Consider the following 14,448-nt stretch of genomic DNA (forward strand, 5'->3'; position numbering starts at 1 on the left):
CTATGATGCCACAACCAAGCTGCTCTGTCAATAGCCTTTATATTTGTTTTCCCCTACTGAAGGCCAAAGATTAATTTATCTGGACGTACATTCCACCTTGCAATACAGCCTTGTGTTATACTTGATAACATGTAGAGCTATTTCAATTCAGCTTAATTTGATTGTGATCTTTAGTTAATACCCTTTTGATTTTTTTCCTCTAACCTGTTTTCCTGAAATTTACAAGTATAAAATCATAGGAGAAATGGTATCTGACTTCTGATCCACTTTGTTAATAAGCTGATTACAAGTATTTAAAGTTATCTCCTCTTCTCCAGATGCAACAGAGCAAATGACCTCTAAACACCATTAGTCTTGCCAACAAGTTTCAGAGCTCTTGCTGGAAATAAACAATGTCAAAATGCAGATGGAGACCTTGATCTTGCAAGTCGAACCATTGTGCAATTCCAGCTGAGCTCAGTGGAGCCCTATCAAGGCGTAGACTTTCAGTCCTGTAGTTCCATCAAATGTGCAAGATTTGATTTGGAGAAACTGCCAATAATATGGATTACAGGAAATATTTGGCATTATGATTTTTCTGTGAGTACAGTGGGCAGATTGTTCCCCCTGCTGGGGTTAGAGTCAGCATAGCCCAGTGCTTAGCCCAAGAAAACAAAGGTGCTGCTGCTGCCTCCTCCCTCTGTTCCCTCATGCCTTTATCCTCATTTTTTTACGTCCTGAGTTTTTGCACAGGAAGAACCTTATTGCGTATTTGGGTGATGGCTGGTGAGCAGCAGCTTCCTGTGCAGGTACTTCGCCTCTGTGGGAGCAGGGCTGTGGTTATCTGTGCTTTCCATGGTGCAGTGAGGGGCGGGATCTCTCCTGGAGGTGCCCTCCAGCAGTCAGTGCAAATGTGGGTCAGCCCAGATCTGGGGACATGGGACAGGAAGACCTGGTTGGGATCCTCCTCTGAGGACCTCTGGAGTCACAGTTAGAAGATGAAGGAGAGCTTTACCACCCAAGTGCTGGAAGGAAGAAAGAGAGGGAGGAAGGGAGAGGGGGAAGGGGCTTGTCTATTGTTTTTTAGGTCCACAAGTTATCTGAGAATTGCCAGACTTCTAGGTGAGCTCTGGCTATCAGAGAGCTGCAGGTACTGGGTCAGAGTTATGTGGTTGCTGAGTGATTGTCCCTTGCAGATGTGTTGGGAATAACTCTTGTCCAAGGGATTTCCATGGCAAATGTGCTCTGTGCCAAGAGTGCTCCAGGGCTGCACCATTTTTCCCTGGAAGGGAGTCCACCTCTTCTCTGGGACTGATTTTATACTCGTGTTCCTCTACTAACAACAACAGCTTTACATGGGGCATCTGAAGCAGAGACAGATCCTTTTTCTTATTTGGGAAGAAAATGTCTTTTCTTCTTCCTTAGGGACAGCTCAGCAGGGAGAAGATTGAGTGTCCTGCTTGTGTGGTCCCAGGTCCTTTCAATGTAAAAATTCAGGAGTCACCATACACTTAAAAGACATTAAAGGAGGAAATCTCTGACACTGCTGCTAGAGTTCTGTAGTTCAACAAATAATATGCCAGAATGAATTCCTAATTTTTGTTATTTATGTTCTGTTTCTTTCCCATTTAACTGATTTTCAAAGTATAAATCAGCACCAAGCTTTGTAAAAACTTGTGTCAAGAATGAAAGAAATGTTTTGGTTGTTTAAGGACACCAGGTACGTGCTGGATTTGTGCCAGAACATGGTCTCTATCAGTGGCTGCCAAACAATTTCTCCTACCCGTGTCAAAGACTTGCTGACAAACCATTGGGTGGGCACTTTTGGGATGAGCACGTTCGGGACTACCATCTCCAGCCACCCCATCCACCCTTCCTGGAGCCTTTGTCTTAGGAGTGGGGAGAACAATTTCAAGGTTCACATGATATGTGCTCTCATCTTGCAGCACTACACAGGTTCTGCTCTATTGCTAATGCACCTGCCTTAATTTTCTTCTTTTTTTGTCAGAAATTTCGTATCGTGTCTGTTTGCCAAAAGCTCTCCCTGAGTGAGCAGAGCTGCTGTCCCCAAGTATTGCCCAGGGAGAAAGGTTTGGACACGCGTGGATGTGTTGTTAGGAATAATTGCCAGCAGAGGGCACGCCAAGATATGCAGACAGGAAAAAAATAAAATTAGGTCTGCTCGTCTTGTCTAAGGAGTTAAGCAAAACTCTGTTGGTTCATAATTCATGTGCCTGTAGGACATTGTAAAGGAATATAATTGATCTTTCGGGGCAGTGGTGGTATTTTGCTTTGCAGAAGCAATCAGCAAAATATCTTAAAAAATCTATGAATGTAACATGATTTCAGATGTGCTGATGGAAAGAAAAGAGCCTCCCTTCCCCCGGCTCACCTGGTCCCCTTCCATTAACCTTTCCCCCACCGCATTTAGAGGCAATAATGCAAGCACAGTTTTGCTTTTTTAAAGGCCCAAAAATGTTTTTGATTTTTAATAATTACATCTCTCTTATTTTGCTATCATTTCAATTAGCTTGCTTCTGTTGCATTTCAGGACTAGATTTATACTGCTTTGTGGTGGGCAATGTTTTCCAGCTTAGTGTGCTCGTCTGGGTGGGATTGTGCATATGGAAATCACCCAAATGTGAATCTTCCTGGGGGATAGAACATCCTCAGACATTTGTTCAACAGCAGATGAAAGCAGATATCCAGCACCAATATACAACACCTCCAAAGGAAATACTGATGATATCCATTGGTACTCAGCCTTAAGAACCCCATGGAAAGTCACCGAGTCCAGGCTGTCCCCTGCTCTCTCAGTCCAGGGACTCTAGGCTGGTGTTTTCTGGTGAGACAAGGTGTTGGATGAGATGCTAAAATGCCTCCATGGCCCAGATGAACCCAGGTGCAAGGGAGTTGATGAGGGTGGAGAGCGAATGAAAAGCCTGTAGCACTTAAAGAAGAAAACTGTAAGCTTATTCTCTCAAGTTTTTAAAGATAACAATGTGTTTTTTGCAAATCAGATAAATTGTTTAATCAAAATCTCCTACACTTTTGTTGCTCATAGATTAGGAACACAACTCTCCTTTTGGAGTCCCTGAAATATGGTTTTATTTGGCAGGTGGATACAGAGAGGTTGATCTTTATTTGCCCCAAGCTGACACCAGTTGGGAGCAGACACTGCACTGCTCAGGGCCATGCTGCAAACCAAGGGAAGGCTCAGACTTGGAGATCCCTGCTCAGTTCCTGCTCATCGTTGTTGGGTCACAGTGGCAGTGCCAGTCCTGCCCAGCAAAATGATCAGCAATCCCTGCCAGAGAGCACAGGTAGTGCCTGCAGCTACCCTGAGATGCCAGAATGCAGAGGCCTGAACACAGCAGTGGATGGCCAGGGGCGGCCCTGGCCCCATGCCAGCTCCCCCTCTCTGGTGGGATGGGGTTTACTGAGGGCTTTCCTAAGGGCAATCCTCTTTCCAGGGAGAACAAATAATGTAAAAAATTCAAATTCCCTCATGAGAGTGAGATCACTCCACCAGGAAAGCCAGGTGTGCTCAGAGGGACCCCTGGAATTCAGCTGGAGGCAGCTGGTACAACCACAAAGCTCCTTTTGAGGGGTGGTAGCTCCAACACCTCTGCTGGCTCTTTTTGGCTGCCACGGGCTTGAACTGAGCACTTTACTGCAGGAACTAAAGAGGTAAAGCAGTCTGTATGTAGGCTCTGCCTAAGCATGGTGATGATACAAAATACACAGCAGTACCTGACTTAGGTTTTCCAGGAATTTTTTTAATTGTCAGGTGGGAGGTTACTGGCACACACCCATGGGTGAAAGCAGCTCCAAGGTGTTTGTCATTGTTCATTTAGGGTTTCCTTGAAGAACAGTGTGAAGTCTTTGTCTTTACTGAGTTTTTAGTTAATATTTCTTTGAGAAATACTTTGCCACCTGAAACTACCTGTTGTGGTTAAGGTTGACCAACATAGTCTGCAAATACATCAAGTAATTTCTAGCCCTGGAAAGCTGCATTGCTTTGAAGTAACAGGCTTTTTTTCAAAGTAATTAAACAGCTTTTGATTATTTTACCTAAGCAGCAAAAATATTCCCAAATAAAACAAGTTTGAAGTCAACTAAAACATCTTTTTCAATCCAGTCAAAAAATTTGTTATTTTTTCTTTCAGCAAGAAAGTAACCTGACAGATACATTTGGATAGCCCAAACTGTCTGTAGAAGCAATGCATAGGTGAAAGCCATCATGCACTTTATGAGAAGATTTCTTCAGATACAGTAATATTTCCAATACTGCCTTTGGTATCGGATCAACCTCCCGATACAAGCCTTCTGCTGAATTACAAGAAGCACAAAAAAATCCTCAAAAAGCTTGCTTTGTTTGGCCAAAACATGTATAAACTCTAACAGAGAACCGGTGGAGCAATAAATAAACATGTTTAACACCTAAGGCACTGGTACCCTCCGCGGACTCCAAGAGTTCATTAAACCTTGCCCTGTAAACTTATGGACCAATTTTGTCTCATGCTGTCTGCTCTGCCAAGTTCTTGCTCCGTAATTCCCTAAACAGGATAAACTCCTAAACATTCAGCCAGCAGCGAGAGGAGCAGCAGCTGAGCACACCCAGCAGTCCCCTCCACCTTCAGTGCTGCCGTGCCCGCAGCTCGCTTCGATCCCTGCTTTACACCATCACTGCAATCGATGGAGCAATCCGGGAACAGCCTGCACCTTTCTGCCAGGCGTTCACTGCCCGCCCCAGGCCGTCCCTACTGTCGGGATGCCTCTGCTCCGGCACTGCGATCTTGCTTGGAATGACAGCACATGCCGGCGAGGGGCTGTGCCTGAACTGTGCTAACAGATAATTCATCTCGGCTCTCTCCCTCCAAAAAGGAGGTGTGATAGCAATAGGTGCCTATACCCAGCTCACACCAAATGTGTGGCTTGTGGATGGCAAATGCCACAGGGGATAAATTCCCACATATGCTCCAGGGATACGTATGCAGTTTTAAGTTGGTATGTTGCTCCCAGTGAGTGAGGAAGGGAGGGCTTTATGAGACATTTGCAAAGGAACAAAGTTTAAATAAAAAGCCTGCTGTATTCTTATGTCTCTTCCCATTATAGCAAAAAATTCAGAAAAGTGGCAATTCTGAAGTGTAGGAGGCTATCATGGTTTTTCTAGCATAAGAGAAAGGTTAAAGAAGCAAAGTATCTACCTACAACTGTTTCCTTCCCCCCCCCCCCCCCCCCCATCCTTCATATACTTATTTTCTTCTTTGTGATATGGAGTTGTGATAAACACTTTAAAGTTCAATGGCTGGCTCCCAAGGGGCATCTGTGAAGGGCTGCTCTAGAATGTAGCCTCCAATCCTGCCTGTCCTGGGCACCAAGTGGGCGAGGGTTTAAATGGAGACACAGCTTGTGCTAGAAAGGGCTGAGCTGAGCAGGACCCAGCCATTCCCCTTTCAGGTTTCAGGCAGAGAAGAGGGGATGGGTAAGACTTTGTGCTGAGGGTGAGCAATAATTTGACCTTTTGTTTTACAAGGGTGATGCTGTTCGAAGCAGTCCAACTTTGCTGCTGGGTGTAGGGAGGTGGGAACCAGACAGCACTGTCAGCACCCAGAGGCACGTGGTATATGTCCTCCCTTGGCTGCCCATCTCTAAATGCTCATTTCTGGTCATTGGTCTATTATAAAAAAAGTGTCTGTACCTCTTCTGCACCCTCAGCTGTGTTTGCAAACACAGTGGCCACTGCAGGCCACCTGGTGGCTGTGTAAGAGTGGGGCAGCCTGGTCCTGCACCCGCAGGCTCTTGCTGCCCAGATGGATGCATATGGTGCTGTATGGTGCTGAGGGAACTTTAGAAAATTGCCAGGTTTGAGAAAGAGCTGTGAGAAGCTGATTCACAAATGATGGGGTCAGGAGCTGACTGAGCTGAGACTCTCACCCTTCATCCTTATCTGACACAATCCAAAGACTTGGCTTCTTGATTTGACCATGAACATGTCTTGGTACCTTGGACTGGCCCAGCAATTGCTGTGACCATGGCCTTACCATGGGATAGCTGCCTGCCATCCTCATCTTCAGCACTGGCTCAGGGGTCACCTTTCCTTGTGATGTAGCTGGCCCTTGTTGCTCCCAAGTTTTATTTCTTAGTTTTATCTATACTCCATGATTTTGCTGCCATAAACCATTTGAATTCATTGACCAGCATTCAATCACCAATTTAATTAAATGTTAAGTTGACTTTCTCAATTTGGGGCAAAACTACTGTTGTAGGAGGACAGCGCTGAATTAAGGTTATGTGGGATTTGAATGCTTCCTATTGAAATCAACACCAGGCTCCAGGTAACTTCAGTAACAAAAGCTGTAACAAAATGTAGAAGTATTTGTGTCTGTCACTACATGGGAATGGAGCACTTGACTGTGCTCTGGATATTGTGTACTGTTCAGAATTTTACAATAGTTACTTTTGAGCTGACATTTCAGTAAATTTCAAATAGCTGGAATAAATATACAGTTCTAGTAAATGGTTAATACAAATGATATGTTCCTACAGAGAAAGAATGATAACAAGTTCAGTAGTTATGAGGAATGGGAATTAAACTTGACAAACTGCATGGGCACAGTAGAATTGCAGTCATGAATTTTGCTTTTGATTGATACCAAGAACACATATTTGTTAGAAATTAATAATAATAGCACTGAAATATGCATCAACCCAAGCAGTAGTATAACTTTGTGTACTTGTGTGTCAAATTTAAGTGTCTGTCTTGAAGTATGTAATTGTTAAAGAAATACAGACTTTGGTCTGCAGAGATCAAGCATGAGTATATTGACTATATTTTGAAAAAAATGTGCAGCAATCTATTTCAAACTGGACACCTACTATAGCTAAATTAATAAATATAAATGAATTATTTTTTCAAATAATTTCTCAAAAATGTTCTTTCCTCGATTTTTGAGTTTCAGAACTTCTGGTGCAGCATCTCATATAGAGAACAATGGCAGGAGACACCCTTAGAGCACGGAAGTAGACCGTGGCTTTTCCATGTGTGTTATTCAGGATCTGGTGCAGGGCCACCCCAGCTCTGCCCAGCCCATGGCCACCACCCTAAGGTGACAGACTCTGTCTGAGCTTCCCTGTTGTGGATCTCAAGCAAGTGGTCACATGGGGGAAAGGTGCAGACCACTGCTCCTGAAAGCTTTCTCTGGACAGACAGCCGGTTGTCTGTCCCTACATGTTTCTGGTTTTGTGCTTGCTCCACTCCTGCCTTGAGAGAACTGGGCTGTTCCCTTCTTTCTCAGTCCCCTGCAGCCCAAACCCCAATTTCACAGGTGGTCTGTGCCCCAGTGTCAATGACTGACTTGTTGGCCCAGCACATTTTGGAACTGATTTTGTACCGTGTCTTTCTTCACAGGCTCTTTTGGAGAAGTTGCTGCTGCTAATTGATCTCGTGGAGGGCCAAGCTCATTCTTGGTCCTTAGTGGTCAACAGCATTTGGTCAATTTTGTACTGATTAGTGTTGGTCACTCCTGGCTTAAAAAGGGTAACTTCTGTCTGAATCACTAAAGTTTTGGGGCTGTAAAATCTCTTTTAGCACATTAGCACTGTTTTGTAGGGTGATATTTGATGGATGAATGTGTGTGTTATCTATAACCTATTTTCTCCAAGCTCAGCCCAGAAAAGCAGCGTGCTCTACTCTCCTTGGGAATATTGCAGTGTACCTTCATTTTCAGTCATAACCACATTTAGACATAGTGCTGCTGTTTTAAATTGGTGTAATGAAATCTTGACAAGTGGTTTGGACAAACACAACACAAGCAATAACAGAGGCTTTAATAAAATGAAAGGATTTCCAGGGAATACCTTCATTTCTTCCATCCTCCAATTTAATTCTTTCTGAGAATAATCAGACCATAACATAAGACTAAATTCAAGAGATGAAGTTCAGCTGGAGAGGAAATAATGTCCATAAAATGTTTTCAAAGGTTGTTCATTTGTTTGAAATGAGTTCTGTGAGTCAGACTGATGTGCCTTAAATACTTCATAAGCAAAAATACGTTGCACTTGAAGTACGTTTTCATCTGGGGATCTTAGGGCGTTTTACAGGAAGGGGGAAGAATAACTTATGTTTCTGCCTGTTTCCAGCTGACAGCAGATGGCTGAGTCTTTCAAGGCAACTCCTCCAGACCTGATTCCAGTGGGGATGAATTTGGTATGTCCATCCCATGACCCGGTGTATACACCAGATGGACACATCTGCCTTCCATGTCCTCCTCCCCACTGCAAATTCTCACTGCAGCTTGAATCCATGATAAGGGAAAAGTACAAAGGTTTTGTGGTGTGTTTTAGGGCATTTGGCTGGAGAGTCAGAGGTGTTGTGTCAAAATAACAACTGGCTTATTAAGGAAATCCCAGAGCAAGCTTCAGTTCAGATAATCAAAGTAATCTCCATGCAGGTCCAGAGAAACTCCAGATGCCCCCCTGATGTAATGCTAGGTTTAGTTTAGCAAGCTGCAGCTTTCCTGAGAGCTCAGTGGAGCTGCTTAGGGCAGTGCGACCATTATTGCCCTCCCGTAGTCCATTTTGGACGACCCCGCGGTTTTGCTCTGGCAGCCATCAGCGCTATAACCAGTGACAGCAAAGGAGGAGAGAAGGGTCTCCCATGAGGGTTTAAGAGGATCTTTTAATAGTTACATCTTGTCCCAGCAATCCCCAGAGGCAGAGAGACCTCCTGATCCGGGCACAGGGGAGTTTTCTGAGGGGCTCAGGGGTGGTACATGGGCGGAGTTGGGGTTCAGGAACCACTAGGGAGAGCCCAAGGGAGTGGCCAGGGCTAGGGGCAGGGGAAAGCAGTGGGGGGGGGGGGGGGAAATATGGGATGAGAAAAGCAGTGGGCAAACAGATCGCTACAGCCCCCTTCCCACACTGCTGCATGGTGAATAAATAGCAGCTGCTCTGCATCACCAGGACCACTCTGTTGTCAAACCTCTGCTCTGAAAGCATGTGCTCCTCACCTGCCTTGGTCTTTGGTCATGGTAACCCTGGTGAGAACCACAGGGGTGTCTGTGTCACAGCTCTTTTATTCAGCAGGGTGGATACGTGGTGTGACACCAGCAAAACCCCTCCAACATTCCAGTGATAACGACTTGTCCCACAGAGAACAACTACAGAGAAAAAAATTCCAACTTTCTCCTGCTGCTGGGAAATCTTGAACATCAGTGGCATATAAGGGAGTGATGGCTGGGGAGGGATTGGGGCATTATGTGCCACCTGTTAATGTGGAAAGAATTGAGGATTGTTCCATACTTCCTTCTCCTATTGGCCCACAGGGTGCCGACAGTTCTGCTTGGCTGAGATGGCCAGTTTGAGTCAGGCCCCAGTGAAGGACATGGTACTCCCAGGTGAGAGAGTCCCTTTGCTGGACTTCTGTGTGCCCCACAGTTTCTCCTGGGCACGTAACTTTAGGCAGAGGCTTAACAAAAGTCAGTCAGGGATGATGAGACTGCATGCTTCATTAGTACCTTTTGTGTTTCATTGGACAGTGGGGCAATTAACACAGGGCTCATTACACAAGGACTTTGATCACTTTCTCTGCTTGTTCATCACAGTATTTCCTCTGAGAATAGCAGAGACTGTGATTAAGTGCAGGAATAATTCATCTAGTTTCTTCTTTGAGATTTCTATCACCTTTTTGGGGTCTAATTGTTTTATAGCCTTCATTCCTGAGGTACTTATGGCAGATCTGCATGAGCCCTGCACATAAACTGTGCTCTTCAGCTTCTGGTGGAGGTTATTTTCTGCTTCCAGCACAGACCAGTAGCTCCACTTGGAAAAACCTCAAAGCTACAGCCTCAAGGTCGAGCAAGGTCTAATAAAATATTATGAGAACCACAAAACAAGTCAGAGTAAGCCCAAGGGGATATCTGCTTTGGTCTTGATCATTAAGATTAATGTAGAAACATTATAGAATGTTTTTATTAGGCCAAGACCCCTCCAATTACCCCACTATTTGTTACTGACAACAGAAAACAGATGCCCTTAGAGAAGAGTGTAGGAACAGGACAAGCAGGCAGTGATGTCTCTCAATGGTACTGTCCCAGCCTCAACAGCAGGACCTTCCTGAGATGTTTACAATGTCTGTATGTTTAATAGCTTTAGATGGAATTTTCCTGTATTGATTTGTCCAATATATGCATCATGAGAGAAGTAATCCACAGTCCTTTGTGAGGCCAGGAGAGGGGTCTAGAATATTCAGTTCCACAAGCAGCAATATGATGTTCTGCCCACAGTGCCAGCCTGCAGGCTGGGAGATGTGGGGCCCATTTCCATCACTGACACTGAGTGGGACGGGTGTGGATCACTGCCCTGTCTGTCCCGGGGCTGCTGTTTGCCTTTCTCCCTCTCTTACTCTCCCATCAGTTTCCATAAGCTTGACTGCAAAACCTCTCTGCTGGAAATTTTGGACATGGAGACATAGGTTGCCTTTGTCCAAAATGTGCCTGAGGAATACTCTAAACGCAACAAAGAGGGACACACCCAGAAGAGAAAAGAACATTAAATAGCTTTAATTTTTGGGCACTAGCTCCTCTGGGCCTCTCTTTCCCGCACCTATGAAATCCTCTCACTATGATATCAATGGATGCTGTCACAAAACCTCTGCCAAATGTCATACACCACACAGGACTTTGTAAAGGGTGGTTTTGAAAATCTGAAGAGAGAAATTGCATAGGAAACTTGTAATAAATACTTTTCTGTTGGAAAGTTGGCTTTTAAGATATGGGTACTCTGTATGATTTTAAAATCTGAGGAAATGCAAAGACTTTTATTTCCAAGTGGCAGGATAATATCAGAGACAAAACATTTTGTTCATTAAAATATGGGGAATGAAACTTTGAGAGCAGTTTTCAACAGCTTTGACCAAAAATCAGTCTTGGGTTCCTAAGTCACTTAATCTTTACCTCTATTTCAAAGTATTGACAGCAGTTATTGTGTAGCTGAAGGTCTGCACTGAAGAGATATGGGTCATTCCTGCTGAAATCCATGCAATTATTGAAGTTTTCAAACATTCAGAATAAATTAAATGAGTAAGGGCTGAATATTCGCACATAGAATCTTTTATTCTTTAGGAAACTGGAAATGCATTTTGTCCACTTTTTAATGAGTATGTTAACAAATCATGGTTCACATTATTTGATTCGTATGGGCACTAATATATTCTGCATATGAACCTGATGCAAAGAGGAATGCGGAGCCCAGTCAGTTGAGCACTGGAAGAAGCAAAGATTTAATTTCCTTTTCCTGCTCAGCACCAAGCTGATACAAAGGCCTCTCAGTGAGAAAAATAATTGTGCTCAGGGCTTGGCATATGGAGACACAGGGTATAGAGTGTGCAAACATCCCAGCTGGTGGGAGATGTTAATGCCTGGAGAGGATCCAGATTTCCAGCCTTATCCCTGCTGAGAGCAGCCACCTCCTTGCCTGCAGAGCTTTGCTTCAGCACTCTCCTGCACCTGGCTTGGACTTGTGAACAGAACCACAAAAAAGCCACCAACCACACTCACTGGGATGGCTGGTCTCGGCTCAGCAGGGAGGGACCAGCACTGCCCCTGGGCTGGGCACCCTCTCCTCAGCCCCACAGGAACAGGAGGAGGCTCCTGAGGGAGAACCAGGACCCAACTGTGTGTATTTAACAGCCCAGGCAAGGTCCTAAAAGGATGCCCTCCGCTCTAGGGCAGACCTCTTCTTGTGTCTGCCTCTGAGCTCTGCCCTGGGCCTGTGTGTGGCGTGGAGACACCTGGGAATATTCAGATTGTGATGAACCAGCAGTTTCTAATTTGAAAAATATTTGTTTCAGTAAATGTTTCCTGGCTGGTGCTGCTGGAGTATTTTTGTCTGTGCTAACAGTATCATATTGCTGGGAGGGGAAGCTCATTCCACCTAATTGTACTAAGTGTGTGGTGATGGAGATGGGAACCTAATTATCTTCATCAAATTGATTTCATTTTGGTTACCACATGGCTATTAGAGGAATGACAATAAATTTTGGTCTCTTTGATCATGACTGGAGTTTAACCAACACTTCTAAAGTCATTAATGTGTTATGCCTCCCCCAGGCTAATGATTTGATTACCATGTAAATGTACTGAAGCCAAACAGTTCAGCTATACATTATGGATGATGGATAGAAAGTTTTGAGAAAATACATGTTGAAATAAATACACCTGAAACACAGAGGATGTCAGCTACTGGCAGGCAGGGAGGGACAGAGAATTGTAGAATCATAGAAGATCTCGAGTTGGAATGGTCCCATAAGGATCATCAAGTCCAGCTCCCTGCTACTTGCAGGCTACCTAGAACTAAACCATCATCCAGAATATTTATGAAAAGCTGCACAGATGCCTCTTTGTAACTTATCTCTTCTCATGACTAAATCCTTGCTCTGTAGGGCTGTTGATCTCTCTGTGAGATCAGAGAAAGCTGTCTCAGCCCCTCAGGCCCACAGTGGTGCTGTTAGCAGATGTAGGAACAAAGTACACCCAGAAGCTTTATTTCAGATCAGTCCTGAGCTAGAAGACTTGAGGAATCATTGAGAGTCAAGTCCAGCTCCCACCACTGTGGATGCTTCCCCATGGCTTGCCTCTGTGATGGGGACTGAAGTGCTGAACTGCCACTGGGGAAAAACTGGAACGTGTCTTATGTACCTCTTATGTTCTTATGTACTTCTGTATACAGTTATATAGTGCCAAGAGACTCAGTGGAATTTTATCTTTGTGAGGTTTTAGTCTCTTTTTTTCTGATATGCCAAAAAATATGGGTTATACCATGATATGTTAGTATTTGTGCCTATTGTAAGATATGTGTGTGTATGTACATGTTGATAATATACTTGTTACTAATGTGCTATAGTTATCACATAATATAACACAATATGACAAATAGATTTTGCATTTAAATATCCCATAATATATTTTAATGTGTTTTATCTTAAGCCCTTTCTGGCTTGCTACCATCCTCTTTTCTCTTTCCCAGGTTGACTCGTATTGAAAGGGGGTACTTTAGTGCTTTAGGTCAGGAAACTGAGGCCAGCATTTCAAATGATCCAATGTCTTCTTGCCACCAGGCTGAGCCAGACATTGTGCCCCTCATAGGTTTTTGTCTGAAAGTGCTGCAAAACCAGGATTCCCCAGCCTTCCCAGGCAATTGATTCCTCAGGGCAATTAAAGAAATTATGGTACTTGAGCTGATCAGGAGCATTGCACACCATCTGTAGCTCACCAGGGCAGAGGCTTTCTCCTCACCGGGTTCCACACTGGCTGTTCAGGAAGGCTTATGGAGGAGGAAGATGTTTGCCCAAAGGGTGCATGGCCTGTCAGAGGCACTTCTCACCTGCAGGACTTTGCTGTGGCCACCTTGTCCCTCTGTGCCTCAGTTCCCCATCAGGAAGGGATCAGCATCTGTACTGTTCACTACTCTGGCAATGACAGGGGATGCATTAGGTGTACTACAGCTAAAATGGGTCTATTTGGAACAATAAACATGTGTGTTATTCCAGCATTATTTGTAAGTGCTTTTCAGTTATGTGTGTTCACAGGGAGGTGAGGGGAGATGGTCTGGGTTTATACAGAAGGGGACAAGGGGACCTGTGTTTGCACTGTCACCATCACTGTGCAGAGTGGTGCCTTTGTCTGCCTCCCTTTTAGCCCCCTCCACCATGTTGTCTACTCTGAAACCATATCCCAGGATAAAAAAGAGAAACAAAAGGGTACCAGGTGTTCAGCAGAATCAGCTTCCCTGCTCTGCATTACTGGGCACCTGCCTGGACTCCAGTGGCAGGGACTTGGGGGGGGAAACACTTTTTTCAGAGGCAGTCCTGGCTTAAATGGAAGTAAAGCTACTGCTTAAACAGCAGGACATAGTCTTGTATCCCCTTTTCTGGGAGAGGAGTCACTGGCCAGCTGATGGGCCACTGAGCACCAATGTCCTGGTTCAGCACATAGAATGGAGTCCTTAAGCAAATGTATATAAATATAGGTATAGAAATATGCACATATAAACATACATGTATGCCAAAGCCCATGGGCAGCAGAAGCTCCTTGGATACAATGAGGGTTTTTCCCTTTGGAAAGCAAACCAAAGGCCAGCCCTGCCAAGCTGGAGGCAGCTGGTTTGTTTGCTTGCTTTTCCTGGGCAGCTCCTGCCATTTCCCCGGTGCAGGCTGCTGCTGCCAGTGCCTGGGGAGAAGGATGTGAATGACTGAAGGGCTCTAGTCTGTTAATTTATATTAATGAATATAAATTAATGCAGTTTTCTTTTCTCTGGCTTGCAGATATTAAAAGCCACTATGACTCATAAGCACGATCTAGCTCATCACTGGTGGCAATAACACGTTAATCATCTCTGGCGGGAGCTCCTGTTGCAGGGTGAGGAGCTGGCACGCAGGGCTGGGTGAAGGAAAAGGATCCTGCACAG

Source organism: Coloeus monedula (assembly GCF_965178545.1).
Source record: "Coloeus monedula genome assembly, chromosome: 1".
Classification (NCBI taxonomy): domain Eukaryota; kingdom Metazoa; phylum Chordata; class Aves; order Passeriformes; family Corvidae; genus Coloeus; species Coloeus monedula.